This window comes from Oncorhynchus mykiss, chromosome 18, assembly GCF_057628025.1.
Source record: "Oncorhynchus mykiss isolate SJ-2025 chromosome 18, ASM5762802v1, whole genome shotgun sequence".
NCBI lineage: Eukaryota > Metazoa > Chordata > Actinopteri > Salmoniformes > Salmonidae > Oncorhynchus > Oncorhynchus mykiss.
Window position 1 is genome coordinate 47,627,734 of NC_143039.1, and position 16,111 is coordinate 47,643,844.

The window sequence follows — 16,111 nt, forward strand, 5'->3', positions numbered from 1 at the left end:
ATAACTACTATATGTTAACACAAACAATAACTACTATATGTTAACACGCAACATAACTACTATATGTTAACACAAACAATAACTACTATATGTTAACACAAACAATAACTACTATATGTTAATACGCAACATAACTACTATATGTTAATACGCAACATAACTACTATATGTTAACACAAACAATAACTACTATATGTTACCACAAACAATAACTACTATATGTTAACACGCAACATAACTACTATATGTTAACACAAACAATAACTACTATATGTTAACACGCAACATAACTACTATATGTTAATACGCAACATAACTACTATATGTTAACACGCAACATAACTACTATATGTTAACACAAACAATAACTACTATATGTTAACACAAACAATAACTACTATATGTTAACACAAACAATAACTACTATATGTTAACTCGCAACATAACTGCTATATGTTAACACAAACAATAACTACTATATGTTAACACAAACAATAACTACTATATGTTAACACAAACAATAACTACTATATGTTAACTCGCAACATAACTACTATATGTTAACACGCAACATAACTACTATATGTTAACACAAACAATAACTACTATATGTTAACACGCAACATAACTACTATATGTTAACTCGCAACATAACTACTATATGTTAACACGCAACATAACTACTATATGTTAACACGCAACATAACTACTATATGTTAACACGCAACATAACTACTATATGTTAACACGCAACATAACTACTATATGTTAACACGCAACATAACTACTATATGTTAACATGCAAAAAAACTATTATATGTTAACAAAACAATAACTACTATATATTCACACGCAACCTAACTACTATATTTTAACACGCACAATAACTACCATATGCTAACAAGCAACGTAACTACTATATATGTACACGCACAATAACTACTATATGTTAACACAAACTATAACTACTATATGTTAACAGAAACAATAACTAATCTATGTTAATGCAAACAACTACTATATGTTACCACAAAACAATAACTACTATATGTTACCACAAAACAATAACTACTATATGTTAACACGCACAATAACTACAATATATTACCAAGCAACGTAACTACTATATGTTAACACGCACAATAACTACAATATATTACCAAGCAACGTAACTACTATATGTTAACACGCACAATAACTACAATATATTACCAAGCAACGTAACTACTATATGTTAACACGCACAATAACTACTATATGTTAATGCGAACAAAAGCTACTATATGTTAACAAAAACAATAACTAGTATATGTTAATGCAAACAACTACTATATCCTAATGCGAACAATAACTACTATATGTTAATGCAAACAATAACTACTATATGTTACCACAAACAATAACTGCCATATGCTAACAAGCAACGTAACTACTATATATTTACAAGCACAATAACAACTATATTTTAACACGCACAATAACTACCATATGTTAAAACAAACAGTAACTACTTAATGTTAAAACAAACAGTAACTACTATATGTTAACACAAACAATAACTACTATATGTTACCACAAACAATAACTAGTATGTTAATGCAAACAATAACTACTATATGTTAACGCAAACAATAACTACTATATGTTACCACAAACAATAACTAGTATATGTTAACACTCACAATAACTACTATATGTTAACAAACAATAACTACTATATGTTACCACAAACAATAACTAGTATATGTTAATGCAAACAATAGCTACTATATGTTAACACAAACAATAACTACTATATGTTAACACAAACAAGAACTACTATATGTTACCACAAACAATAACTAGTATATGTTAATGCAAACAATAACTACAACATGTTAATAAAAAAATAACTACTATATGTTACCACAAACAATAACTACTATATGTTACCACAAACAATAACTACTATATGTTAATGCAAACAATAACTACTATATATTAATAATAAAATAACTACTATATGTTAACACAAACAATAACTACTATATGGAAACACTCACAGTAACTAGTATCTGTTAATGCAAACAATAACTAGTATATGTTACCACAAACAATAACTAGTATGTTAATGCTAACAATAGCTACTATATGTTAACACAAACAATAACTACTATATGTTACCACAAACAATAACTAGTATGTTAATGTAAACAGTAACTAGTATATATTAACAAGCAACGTAACTACTATATTTTAACACGCACAATAACTACCATATGTTAAAACAAACAGTAACTATTATATGTTACCACAAACTATAACTAGTATGTTATTGCAAACAATAACTACACTACATGTTAACACAAACAATAACTACTATATGTTAACACAAACAATAACTACTATATGTTACCACAAACAATAACAACAATATGTTAATGCAAACAATAACTACTATATGTTAATGCAAACAATAACTACTATATGTTAACACAAACAATAACTACTATATGTTACCACAAACAATAACAACAATATGTTAATGCAAACAATAACTACTATATGTTAATGCAAACAATAACTACTATATGTTAACTCGCAACATAACTACTATATGTTAACACGAACAATAACCACTGTATGTTAACACAAACAATAACTAATATATGATAACACAAACAATAACTACTATATGTTAACACTCACAATAACATCAATATGTTAACACAAACAATGACACAAATATTAATTTCCACAAAGTTTGGTGGTTCAGTGTCTTTAGATATTTGTGTCAGATGTTACTATGAAATACTGAAGTATAATTACAAGCATTTCATAAGTTTCCAAGGCTTTTATTGACAATTACATGAAGTTGATGCAAAGAGTCAATATTTGAAGAGTTCACCCTTCTTTTTCAAGACCTCTGCAATCTGCCCTGGAATGCTGTCAATTAACTTCTGGGCCACAACCTTGACTAACGTGAGCCCATTCTTCAATAATCAATGCTTGGAGTTTGTCAGAATTTGTTGGTTTTTGTTTGTCCACCCGCCTCTTGAGTATTGACCCCAAGTTCTCAATGGGATTAAGGTCTGGGGAGTTTCCTGGCCATGGACCCAAAATATAGAGTAAAATATCGATGTTTGGTTCCCCGAGCCACTTCGTTATCAATTTTGCCTTATGGCAAGGTGCTCCATCATGATGGAAAACACAAACAATAACTATTATATGTTACCACAAGCAATAACTATTATATGTTAACACTCTCAATAACTAGCATATGTTAACACGCACAATAACTACTATATGTTACCACAAACATTAACTACTATATGTTGACACGCACAATGACAACTATCTGTTACCACTCAACATGACTACTGTAAGGTAACGCTCACAAAAACTACTATATTTTAAAACACACAATAACTACTATATGTTAACACAACCAATAACTACTATATGTTACCACAAACAATAACTACTATATGTTAAGACAAACAATTACTACTATATGTTACCAGGAACAATAACTACTATGTTACCAGGAACAATAACTACTATATGTTAACATGCACAATAACTACTACATGTTAACACAATCTATAACTATTATATGTTAACACAAACAACTACAATATGCTAACACGCACAATAACTATTTTATGTTAACACAAACAATAACTACTATATGTTACACACACAATAACTACTATATGTTAACACAAACAATAACGACTATATGTTAACACAAACAATAACTACTATATGTAAAAACAAACAATAACTACTATATGTAAACACAAACAATAACTACTATATGTTAACACGCACCATAACTACTATATGTTTACGTGCATCATAACTCCTATATGTTAACACTCACAATAACTACTATAAGTTAACACAAACAATAACTACTATATGTTAACACTCACAATAACTACTATATGTTAACACTCACAATAACTACTATATGTTAAACTAACAATAACTACTATATGTTTACGTGCATCATAACTCCTATATGTTAACACTCACAATAACTACAATATGTTAACACTCACAATAACTACAATATGTTAACACTCACAATAACTACTATATGTTAACACAAACAATAACTACTATATGTTAACACAAACAATAACTACTATATGTTAACAAACACAATAACTACTATATGTTAACAAACACAATAACTACTATATGTTAACACGCAATATAACTACTATATGTTAACACAAACAATATCTACAATATATTAACAAACAATAACTACAATATTTTAAAATGCAACATAACTAGTATATGTTAACACGCTCAATAACAACTAAACGTTAACACGCATAATGACTACTATATTTTAACACTCACAATAACTACTATACGTTACCACTCACCATAACTTCTATATGTTAACATACACAATAACTACTATATGTTAACACAAACAATAACTACTATATGTTAATTTTTGCAGGTTTTCCTACTTACAAAGCATGTAAGTCTGTACTTTTTATCATATGTACACTTCAACTGTGAGAGACGGAATCTAAAACAAAAATCCAGAAAATCACATTGTATGATTTTTAAGTAATTAATTTGCATGTTATTGCATGACATAAGTATTTGATACATCAGAAAAGCAGAACTTAATATTTGGTACAGAAACCTTTGTTTGCAATTACAGAGATCATACGTTTCCTGTAGTTCTTGACCAGGTTTGCACACACTGCAGCAGGGATTTTGGCCCACTGCTCCATACAGACCTTCTCCAGATCCTTCAGGTTTCAGGGCTGTCGCTGGGCAATATGGACTTTCAGCTCCCTCCAAAGATTTTCTATTGGGTTCAGGTCTGGAGACTGGCTAGGCCACTCCAGGACCTTGAGATGCTTCTTACGGAGCCATTCCTTAGTTGCCCTGGCTGTGTGTTTCGGGTCGTTGTCATGCTGGAAGACCCAGCCACGACCCATCTTCAATGCTCTTACTGAGGGAAGGAGGTTGTTGGCCAAGATCTTGCGATACATGGCCCCATCCAGCCTCCCCTCAATACGGTGCAGTCGTCCTGTCCCCTTTGCAGAAAAGCATCCCCAAAGAATGATGTTTCCACCTCCATGCTTCACGGTTGGGATGGTGTTCTTGGGGTGGTACTCATCCTTCTTCTTCCTCCAAACACGGAGAGTGGAGTTTAGACCAAAAAGCTCTATTTTTGTCTCATCAGACCACATGACCTCCCATTCCTCCTCTGGATCATCCAGATGGTCATTGGCAAACTTCCGACGGGCCTGGACATGCGCTGGCTTGAGCAGGGGGACCTTGCGTGCGCTGCAGGATTTTAATCCATGACGGCGTAGTGTGTTACTAATGTTTTTTTTTTAGACTGTGGTCCCAGCTCTCTTCAGGTCATTGACCAGGTCCTGCCGTGTAGTTCTGGGCTGATCCCTCACCTTCCTCATGATCATTGATGCCCCACGAGGTGAGATCTTGCATGGAGCGCCAGACCGAGGGTGATTGACCGTCATCTGGAAATTCTTCCATTTTCTAATAATTGCATCAACAGTTGTTGCCTTCTCACCAAGCTGCTTGCCTATTGTCCTGTAGCCCATCCCAGCCTTGTGCAGGTCTACAATTTTATCCAATTTTATCGTTCTGGTCTTGGTCATTGTGGAGAGGTTGGAGTCTGTGTGATTGGGTGTGTGGACAGGTGTCTTTCATACAGGTGACGAGTTCAAACAGGTGCAGTTAATGTGCGTTTTACTATATACACTTCAACTGTGAGAGACGGAATCTAAAACAAAAATCCAGAAAATCACATTGTTTAATTTTTAAGTAATTAATTAGCATTTTATTGCATGACATAAGTATTTGTTCACCTACCAACCAGTAAGAATTCCGGCTCTCACAGACAGTTAGTTTTTCTTTAAGAAGCACTCCTGTTCTCCACCTGTATTAACTACTGTATGTTAACTAGCACAATAACTACTATATGTAAACACAACAAATTACTACTATATGTTAACACAAAGAATAACTACTATATGTTAACACAAACAATAACTACTATATGTTAACACAAAGAATAACTACTATATGTTAACACAAACAATAACTACTATATGTCAACACAAACAATAACTACTATATGTTAAAACTCACAATAACTACTATATGTTAACACGCAACATAACTCCTATATGTTAACATGCACAATTACTACTAGATGTTAACATGCACAATAACTGCTATATGTTAACACAAACAATAACTAGTATATGTTAAAACAAACAATAAATATTATATGTTTACACAAACAATAACTATTGTATGTTAACACGCACAATAACTACTATACGTTAACATGCATAATAACTACTATTTGTTAACAGAAACAAAAACTACTATATGTTAAAACAAACAATACATACTATATGTTAACATGTAACATAACTACTAAATGTTAACACACACAATAAGTACTATATGTTAACACGCACAATAACTACTATATGTTAACATAAACAAAAACTACTATATGTTAACACGCACAATAACAACATTTATGTTACCACGCACAATAGCTACTACATGTTAACATGCACAATAACTACTATGTGCTAACAATCACAATAACTACTATATGTTAACACAAACAATTGCTACTATATGTTAACACAAACAATTGCTACTATATGTTAACACTCACAAAAACTACTAATGTAAACACGCACAGAAACAAATGTATATTAACACGCACCATAACTACTATATGTTAACACAAACAATAACTACTATAAGTTAACATGCATAACATACAACATAGCTTCATCGTGTAAATCAGCTAGAAAGATGTGTCGGCATCAAGTAATTGTCTCTGGCCCCCTCCCAGTTAGGGGGAGTGATGAGCTCTACAGCAGTCTCACAACTCAATCGCTGGTTGAAAACTGTTTTCTGAAACATGGCTTAAGCCTGATGAATTTACTGTGTTAAATGAGGCCTCACCTCCTGGCTACACTAGTGACCATATCCCCCGTGCATCCCGCAAAGGCGGAGGTGTTGCTAACATTTACGATAGCAAATTTCAATTTACAAAAAAAAAAAATTGATGTTTTCGTCTTTTGAGCTTCTAGTCATGAAATCTATGCAGCCTACTCAATCACTTTTTATAGCTACTGTTTACAGGCCTCCTGGGCCATTTACAGCGTACCTCATTGAGTTCCCTGAATTCCTATCGGACCTTGTAGTCATAGCAGATAATATTCTAATCTTTGGTGACTTCTATATTCACATGGAAAAGTCCACAGACCCACACCAAAAGACTCCAATCGACTCAGTGGGTTTTGTCCAACATGTCTCTGGACCCACTCACTGCCACAGTCATACTCTGGACCTAGTTTTGTCCCATGGAATAAATGTTGTGGATCTTAATGTTTTTCCTCATAATCCTGGACTATCGGACCACAATTTTATTACGTTTGCAATTGCAACAAATAATCTGCTCAGACCCCAACCAAGGAACATCAAAAGTCGTCCTATAAATTCACAGACAACACAAAGATTCCTTGATGTCCTTCCAGATTCCCTCTGTCTACCCAAGGACGCCAGAGGACAAAAATCAGTTAACCACCTAACTGAGGAACTCAATTTAACCTTGCGCAATACCCTAGATGCAGTTGCACCCCTAAAAACAGTTCTCATAAGAAACTAGCTCCCTGGTACACAGAAAATACCCGAGCTCTGAAGCAAGCTTCCAGAAAATTGGAACGGAAATGGCGCCACACCAAACTGGAAGTCTTCCGACTAGCTTGGAAAGACAGTACCGTGCAGTACCGAAGAGCCCTTACTGCTGCTCGATCATCCTATTTTTCTAACTTATTTGAGGAAAATAAGAACAATCCGAAATTCCTTTTTGATACTGTCGCAAAGCTAACTAAAAAGCAGCATTCCCCAAGAGAGGATGGCTTTCACTTCAGCAGTGATAAATTCATGAACTTCTTTGAGGAAAAGATCATGATTATTAGAAAGCAAATTACGGACTCCTCTTTAAATCTGCGTATTCCTTCAAAGCTCAGTTGTCCTGAGTCTGCACAACTCTGCCAGGACCTAGGATCAAGGGAGACGCTCAAGTGTTTTAGTACTATATCACTTGACACAATGATGAAAATAATCATGGCCTCTAAACCTTCAAGCTGCATACTGGACCCTATTCCAACTAAACTACTGAAAGAGCTGCTTCCTGTGCTTGGCCCTCCTATGTTGAACATAATAAACGGCTCTCTATCCACCGGATGTGTACCAAACTCACTAAAAGTGGCAGTAATAAAGCCTCTCTTGAAAAAGCCAAACCTTGACCTAGAAAATATAAAAAACTATCGGCCTATATCGAATCTTCCATTCCTCTCAAAAATTTTTGAAAAGGCTGTTGCGCAGCAACTCACTGCCTTCCTGAAGACAAACAATGTATACAAAATGCTTCAGTCTGGTTTTAGACCACATCATAGCACTGAGACTGCACTTGTGAAGGTGGTAAATGACCTTTTAATGGCATCAGACCGAGGCTCTGCATCTGTCCTCGTGCTCCTAGACCTTAGTGCTGCTTTTGATACCATCGATCACCACATTCTTTTGGAGAGATTGGAAACCCAAATTGGTCTACACGGACAAGTTCTGGCCTGGTTTAGATCTTATCTGTCGGAAAGATATCAGTTTGTCTCTGTGAATGGTTTGTCCTCTGACAAATCAACTGTAAATTTCGGTGTTCCTCAAGGTTCCGTTTTAGGACCACTATTGTTTTCACAATATATTTTACCTCTTGGGGATGTCACCCGAAAACATAATGTTAACTTTCACTGCTATGCGGATGACACACAGCTGTACATTTCAATGAAACATGGTGAAGCCCCAAAATTGCCCTCGCTAGAAGCATGTGTTTCAGACGAGGAAGTGGATGGCTGCAAACTTTCTACTTTTAAACTCGGAGAAAACAGAGATGCTTGTTCTAGGTCCCAAGAAACAAAGAGATCTTCTGTTGAATCTGACAATTAATCTTAATGGTTGTACAGTCGTCTCAAATAAAACTGTGAAGGACCTCGGCGTTACTCTGGACCCTGATCTCTCTTTTGAAGAACATATCAAGACCATTTCAAGCATAGCTTTTAACCATCTACGTAACATTGCAAAAATCAGAAACTTTCTGTCCAAAAATGATGCAGAAAAATGTATCCATGCTTTTGTCACTTCTAGGTTAGACTACTGCAATGCTCTACTTTCTGGCTACCCGGATAAAGCACTAAATAAACTTCAGTTAGTGCTAAATACGGCTGCTAGAATCCTGACTAGAACCAAACAATTGGATCATATTACTCCAGTGCTAGCCTCCCTACACTGGATTCCTGTCAAGGCAAGGGCTGATTAAGGTTTTACTGCTAACCTACAACGCATTAGATAGGCTTGCTCCTATCTCTCTGATTTGGTCCTGCCGTACATACCTACACGTACGCTACGGTCACAAGACGCAGGCCTCCTAATTGCCCCTAGAATTTCTAAGCAAACAACTGGAGGCAGGGCTTTCTCCTATAGAGCTCCATTTTTATGGAATGGTCTGCCTACCCATGTAAGAGACGCAAACTCGGTCTCAACCTTTAAGTCTTCACTGAAGACTCATCTCTTCAGTGGGTCATATGATTGAGTGTAGTCTGGCCCAGGAGTGGGAGGGTGAACGGAAAGGCTCTGAAGCAACGAACCAACCAACGAACCAATCCACTGGGATTCTCTGCCTCTAACCCTATTACAGGGGCTGAGTCACTGGCTTACTGGGGCTCTTTCATACCGTCCCTGGGAGGGGTGCGTCACTTGAGTGGGTTGAGTCACTGATGTGATCTTCCTGTCTGGGTTGGCACCCCCCCTTGGGTTGTGCCGTGGCAGAGATCTTTGTGGGCTATACTCGGCCTTGTCTCAGGATGGTAAGTTGGTGGTTGAAGATATCCCTCTAGTGGTGTGGGGGCTGTGCTTTGGCAAAGTGGGTGGGGTTATATCCTTCCTGTTTGGCCTTGTCCGGGGGTGTCCTCGGATGGGGCCACAGTGTCTCCTGACCCCTCCTGTCTCAGCCTCCAGTATTTATGCTGCAGTAGTTTATGTGTCCGGGGGCTAGGGTCAGTTTGTTATATCTGGAGTACTTCCCCTGTCCTATTCGGTGTCCTGTGTGAATTTAAGTGTGCTCTCTCTGATTCTCTCTTTCTCTCTTTCTCTCTCTCGGAGGACCTGAGTCCTAGGACCATGCCTCAGGACTACATGATGACTCCTTGCTGTCCCCAGTCCACCTGGCCGTGCTGCTGCTCCAGTTTCAACTGTTCTGCCTTATTATTATTGGACCATGCTGGTCATTTATGAACATTTGAACATCTTGGCCATGCTCTGTTATAATCTCCACCCGGCACAGCCAGAAGAGGACTGGCCACCCCACATAGCCTGGTTCCTCTCTAGGTTTCTTCCTAGGTTTTGGCCTTTCTAGGGAGTTTTTCCTAGCCATCGTGCTTGCTGTTTGGGGTTTTAGGCTGGGTTTCTGTACAGCACTTTGAGATATCAGCTGATGTACGAAGGGCTATACAAAATACATTTGATTTGATTTGATAATAACAACTATATGTTAACACAAACAATAACTACTACATATTAAAACGCACAATAACTACTATATATTACCACAAACAATAACTACTACATATTAAAACGCACAATAACTACTATATGTTAACACAAACAATAACTAGTATGTTAAAACAAACAATAAATATTATATGTTAACACAAACAATAACTATTATACATTAGCACGCATAATAACTACTATATGTTAACACAAACAATACATACTATATGTTAACATGTAACATAACTACTAAATGTTAACATAAACAATAACTATTATATGTTAACACTCACAAAAACTACTATACGTTAACACGCATAATAACTACTATATGTTAACATGTAACATAACTACTATATGTTAACACACACAATAAGTACTATATGTTAACACTCACAAAAACTACTATATGTAAACACGCACAGAAACAAATGTATATTAACACGCACAATAACTACTATATGTTAACACAAACAATAACTACTGTGTGTTAACACAAACAATAACTACTATATGTTAACACAAACAATAACTACTGTGTGTTAACACAAACAATAACTACTATATGTTAACACAAACAATAACTACTGTGTGTTAACACAAACAATAACTACTATAAGTTAACAAACAATAACTACTATATGTTAAAACGCATAGTAACTACTATATGGTAAAACGCACAATAACTACCATATGTTAACATGCACAATAACTACTGTATGTTACCACAAACAATAACTACTATATGTTACCACAAACAATAACTACTACATGTTAAAACAAACAATGACTACTATATGTTAAAACTTCTTATGGCTGCAATCCCGTTAACGGCAGCGATATGACAACAGCCAGTGAAAGTGCAGGGCGCCATTTTCAAAACATCAAAAATCTCATAATTAAAATTCCTTAAACATACATGTATCTCATACCATTTTAAAGCTAATCTTGTTGTTAATCCCACCACAGTGTCCGATTTCAAGTATGCCTTACAACAAAAGCACCACAAACGATTATGTTAGGTAGCCACAGAAAAACACAGCCATTTTTCCAGCCAAAGATTTTCCAGCCAGAGTCACAAAAACCACAAATAGTGATCAAATTAATCACTAACCTTTGATCATCTTCATCAGATGACACTCATAGGACTTCATGTTACACAATACATGTATGTTTTGTTTGATAAAGTTCATATTTATCAAAATATGAGTTTACATTGGCGCGTCACATTCACTAGTTCCAAAAACATCCAGTGATTTTGCATAGCCACATCATTCAACAGAAATACTCATCATAAATGTAGATGATAATACAAGTTATACACATTTACAATTATAGACATACCTCTCCTTAATGCAGCCGGTGTCAGATTTTAAAAAAAACTTTACGGAAAAAGAAAACCATGCAATAATCTGAGACAGCGCTCAGAAGTAAAAGTCACAATAGCCGCAATGATGGCGTCAACATAAACAAGAAATGACATGATAAATATTCCCTTACCTTCGATAATCTACATCAGAAAGCACTCCAGGAATCTCAGGTCCACAATAAATGTTTGTTTTGTTCGAAAATGTCTGTTATTTATGTCCAAATACCTTCTTTTGATAGCGTGTTTGGTATACATATCCAAACGCTCATTCTGGTCAGCGTTACGTCGGACAAAAACTTCAAAAAGTTATATTACAAGTCGAAGAAACATTATTTTTATATCCAAAATACCTCCATTTGTTGGTCACGTTATGTTAAGAAATCCACCGGAAATAGCAGTCACAACAACGGCAAAAAAAATAATCTAAATAATATCCATAATATCGACAGAAACATGGCAAACGTTTTTTATAATCAATCCTCAAGGTGTTTTTCAAATGTCTATTCGATAATATATCAACCGGGACAATTGGCTTTTCAGTAGGAGCGAGAGGAAAAATGACTACCTCTGTCTTTTACGCAAGAATCACTCTGAGAGCCCTCAGCTGGCCACTTACGCAATGTAGTCGTTTACGCTCATTCTTCAACATAAAGGTGTGAAACTACGTCAAAATGCTGTAGACACCTTAGGGAATACGTAGAAAAAAGGAATCTGGTTGATATCCTTTTCAATGGCCAATAGGGTTGCATAGGAACACAACGGTTTCAAAACAAGAGGCACTTCCTGATTGGTTTTTCCTCAGGGTTTCGCCTGCAATATCAGTTCTGTTATACTCACAGACAATATTTTGACAGTTTTGGAAACTTTAGAGTGTTTTCTATCCTAAGCTGTCATTTATATGCATATTCTAGCATCTGGTCCTGAGAAAAAGGCGATTTACTTTGGGAATGTTATTTTTCCAAAAATATAAATAGTGCCCCCTAGTTTCAAGAGGATTTATTAACATGCACAAAAACGACTATATCTTAACACAAACCATACCTATTGTATGTTAACATGCAAAATAACTACTATATGTTAACAAACACAATAAGTATTATATGTTAACAAACACAATAAGTACTATATGTTAACAAGCACAATAACTACTATATGTTAACTTGCACAAAAACTACTATATCTTAACACAAACAGTCCCTAATGTACGTTAACACAAACAAGAACTAAAATATGTTCACGTGCAAAATAACTACTATTTGTAAACATGCACAATAACTACTATATGTTAACACGCACAATAACTACGATATGGTAACACGCACAATAACTACTTCATGTAAACACAAACAATAACTACTGCATGTTAATAGAAACAATAACTACTTCATGTAAACACAAACAATAACTACTGCATGTTAATAGAAACAATAACTCCTATATGTTAACACGCACAATAACTACTACATGTTAACATGCACAATAACTACTACATGTTAACATGCACAATAACTACTACATGATTACACAAACAATTGCTCCTGTATGTTAACACAAACAATAACTACTATATATTAACATGCAACAAACTACTACATGTTAACACAAACAATAACTACTATATATTAACATGCAACAAACTACTATATGTTAACACAAACAATAACTACTATATATTAACATGCAACAAACTACTATATGTTAACACAAACAATAACTACTATATATTAACATGCAACAAACTACTACATGTTAACACGCAAAAAAACTACTATATGTTAACACAAACAATAACTACTATATTATAAACAATAACTACTATATATTAACACACAACATAACTCCTATATGTTAACAAAAACAATAACTACTATATGTTAACACGCACAATAACAACGATATGTTACTACATGTTAACACAAACAATAACTACTACATGTTAACACAAACAATAACTACTATATGTTAACACAAACAATAACTACTATATGTTAACACAAACAATAACTACTACATGTTAACACAAACAATAACTACTATATGTTAACACGCACAATAACTACTATATGGAAACACTCACAATAACTACTACATGTTAACACAAACAATAACTACTATATGTTAACACAAACAATAACTACCAAATGGAAACACTCACAATAACTACTACATGTTAACACAAACAATAACTACTATATGTTAACACGCACAATAACTACTATATGGAAACACTCACAATAACTACTACATGTTAACACAAACAATAACTACTATATGTTAACACAAACAATAACTACCAAATGGAAACACTCACAATAACTACTACATGTTAACACAAACAATAACTACCAAATGGAAACACTCACAATAACTACTACATGTTAACACAAACAATAACTACCAAATGGAAACACTCACAATAACTACTACATGTTAACACAAACAATAACTACTATATGTTAACACGCACAATAACTACTATATGTTAACACAAACAATAACTACCAAATGGAAACACTCACAATAACTACTACATGTTAACACAAACAATAACTACTATATGTTAACACGCACAATAACTACTATATGGAAACACTCACAATAACTACTACATGTTAACACAAACAATAACTACTATATGTTAACACAAACAATAACTACCAAATGGAAACACTCACAATAACTACTACATGTTAACACAAACAATAACTATTATATGGAAACACTCACAATAACTACTATATGTTAACACAAACAATAACTACTATATGGAAACACTCACAATAACTACTACATGTTAACACAAACAATAACTACTATATGTTAACACAAACAATAACTACTATATGTTAACACAAACAATAACTACTATATGGAAACACTCACAATAACTACTATATGTTAACACAAACAATAACTACTATATGGAAACACTCACAATAATACTACATGTTAACACAAACAATAACTACTATATGTTAACACAAACAATAACTACTATATGTTAACACAAACAATAACTACTATATGGAAACACTCACAATAACTACTATATGTTAACACAAACAATAACTACTATATGGAAACACTCACAATAACTACTATATGTTAACACGCACAATAACTACTACATGTTAACACAAACAATAACTACTATATGTTAACACAAACAATAACTACTATATATGAAACGCAACATAACTACTATATGTTAACACACACAATAATTACTATATGTTAACATGCACAATAACTACTATATGTTAACACTCACAATGACTATTATAAGTTAACACAAACAATAACTACTATATATGAAACGCAACATAACTACTATATGTTAACACACACAATAATTACTATAAACATGCACAATAACTCCTATATGTTAACACTCACAATGACTATTATAAGTTAACACAAACAATAACTACCATATGTTAAAACGCACATTAAAACCTGTTTGGAATAGGGGGCAGCATTTTCACATTCGGATGTGAATGTGAAAAAGCGTGCCCAGAGTAAACTTCCTACTCCTCAGGCCCAGAAGCTAATATATGCATATTATTAGTAGTATTGGATAGTGAAGTTTCTAAAACTGTGTGAATGATGTATGTGAGTATAACAGAACTCATATGGCAGGCAAAAACCTGAGAAAAATGCAACCAGGAAGTGGGAAATCTGAGATTTGTAGTTTTTCAACTCATTGCCTATCGAATATACAGAGTCTATGGGGTCATATAGCACTTCCTAAGGCTTCCACTTGAAGTCAACAGTCTTTAAAACCTTGTTTGAGGCTTCTACTGTGAGGTGGGGGCGAATGAGAGCTGATTCAAACAGAGGCCTGCCAGAGTGCCATGGGCTGATCACGTACTATATGTTAACAATAACTACTATATGTTAAAACGCAACATACCTACTATATCTTAACTTGCACAATAACTACTATATGTTAAAACGCAACATAACTACTATATCTTAACTTGCACAATAACTACTATATGTTAAAACGCAACATAACTACTATATGTTAAAACGCAACATACCTACTATATCTTAACTTGCACAATAACTACTATATGTTAAAACGCAACATAACTACTATATCTTAACTTGCAC

The 16,111-nt window shown here is 34.3% G+C and overlaps 1 protein-coding gene across 1 annotated transcript in view; it reads right to left on the reverse strand.

Moving 5' to 3' along the window:
- The window catches only part of LOC110496210 (POU domain, class 2, transcription factor 2-like), an 83,141-nt gene that overhangs the window by 50,060 nt on the left and 16,970 nt on the right, over nt 1-16,111 (reverse strand). The gene's annotated exons all lie outside the window — the stretch shown is intronic.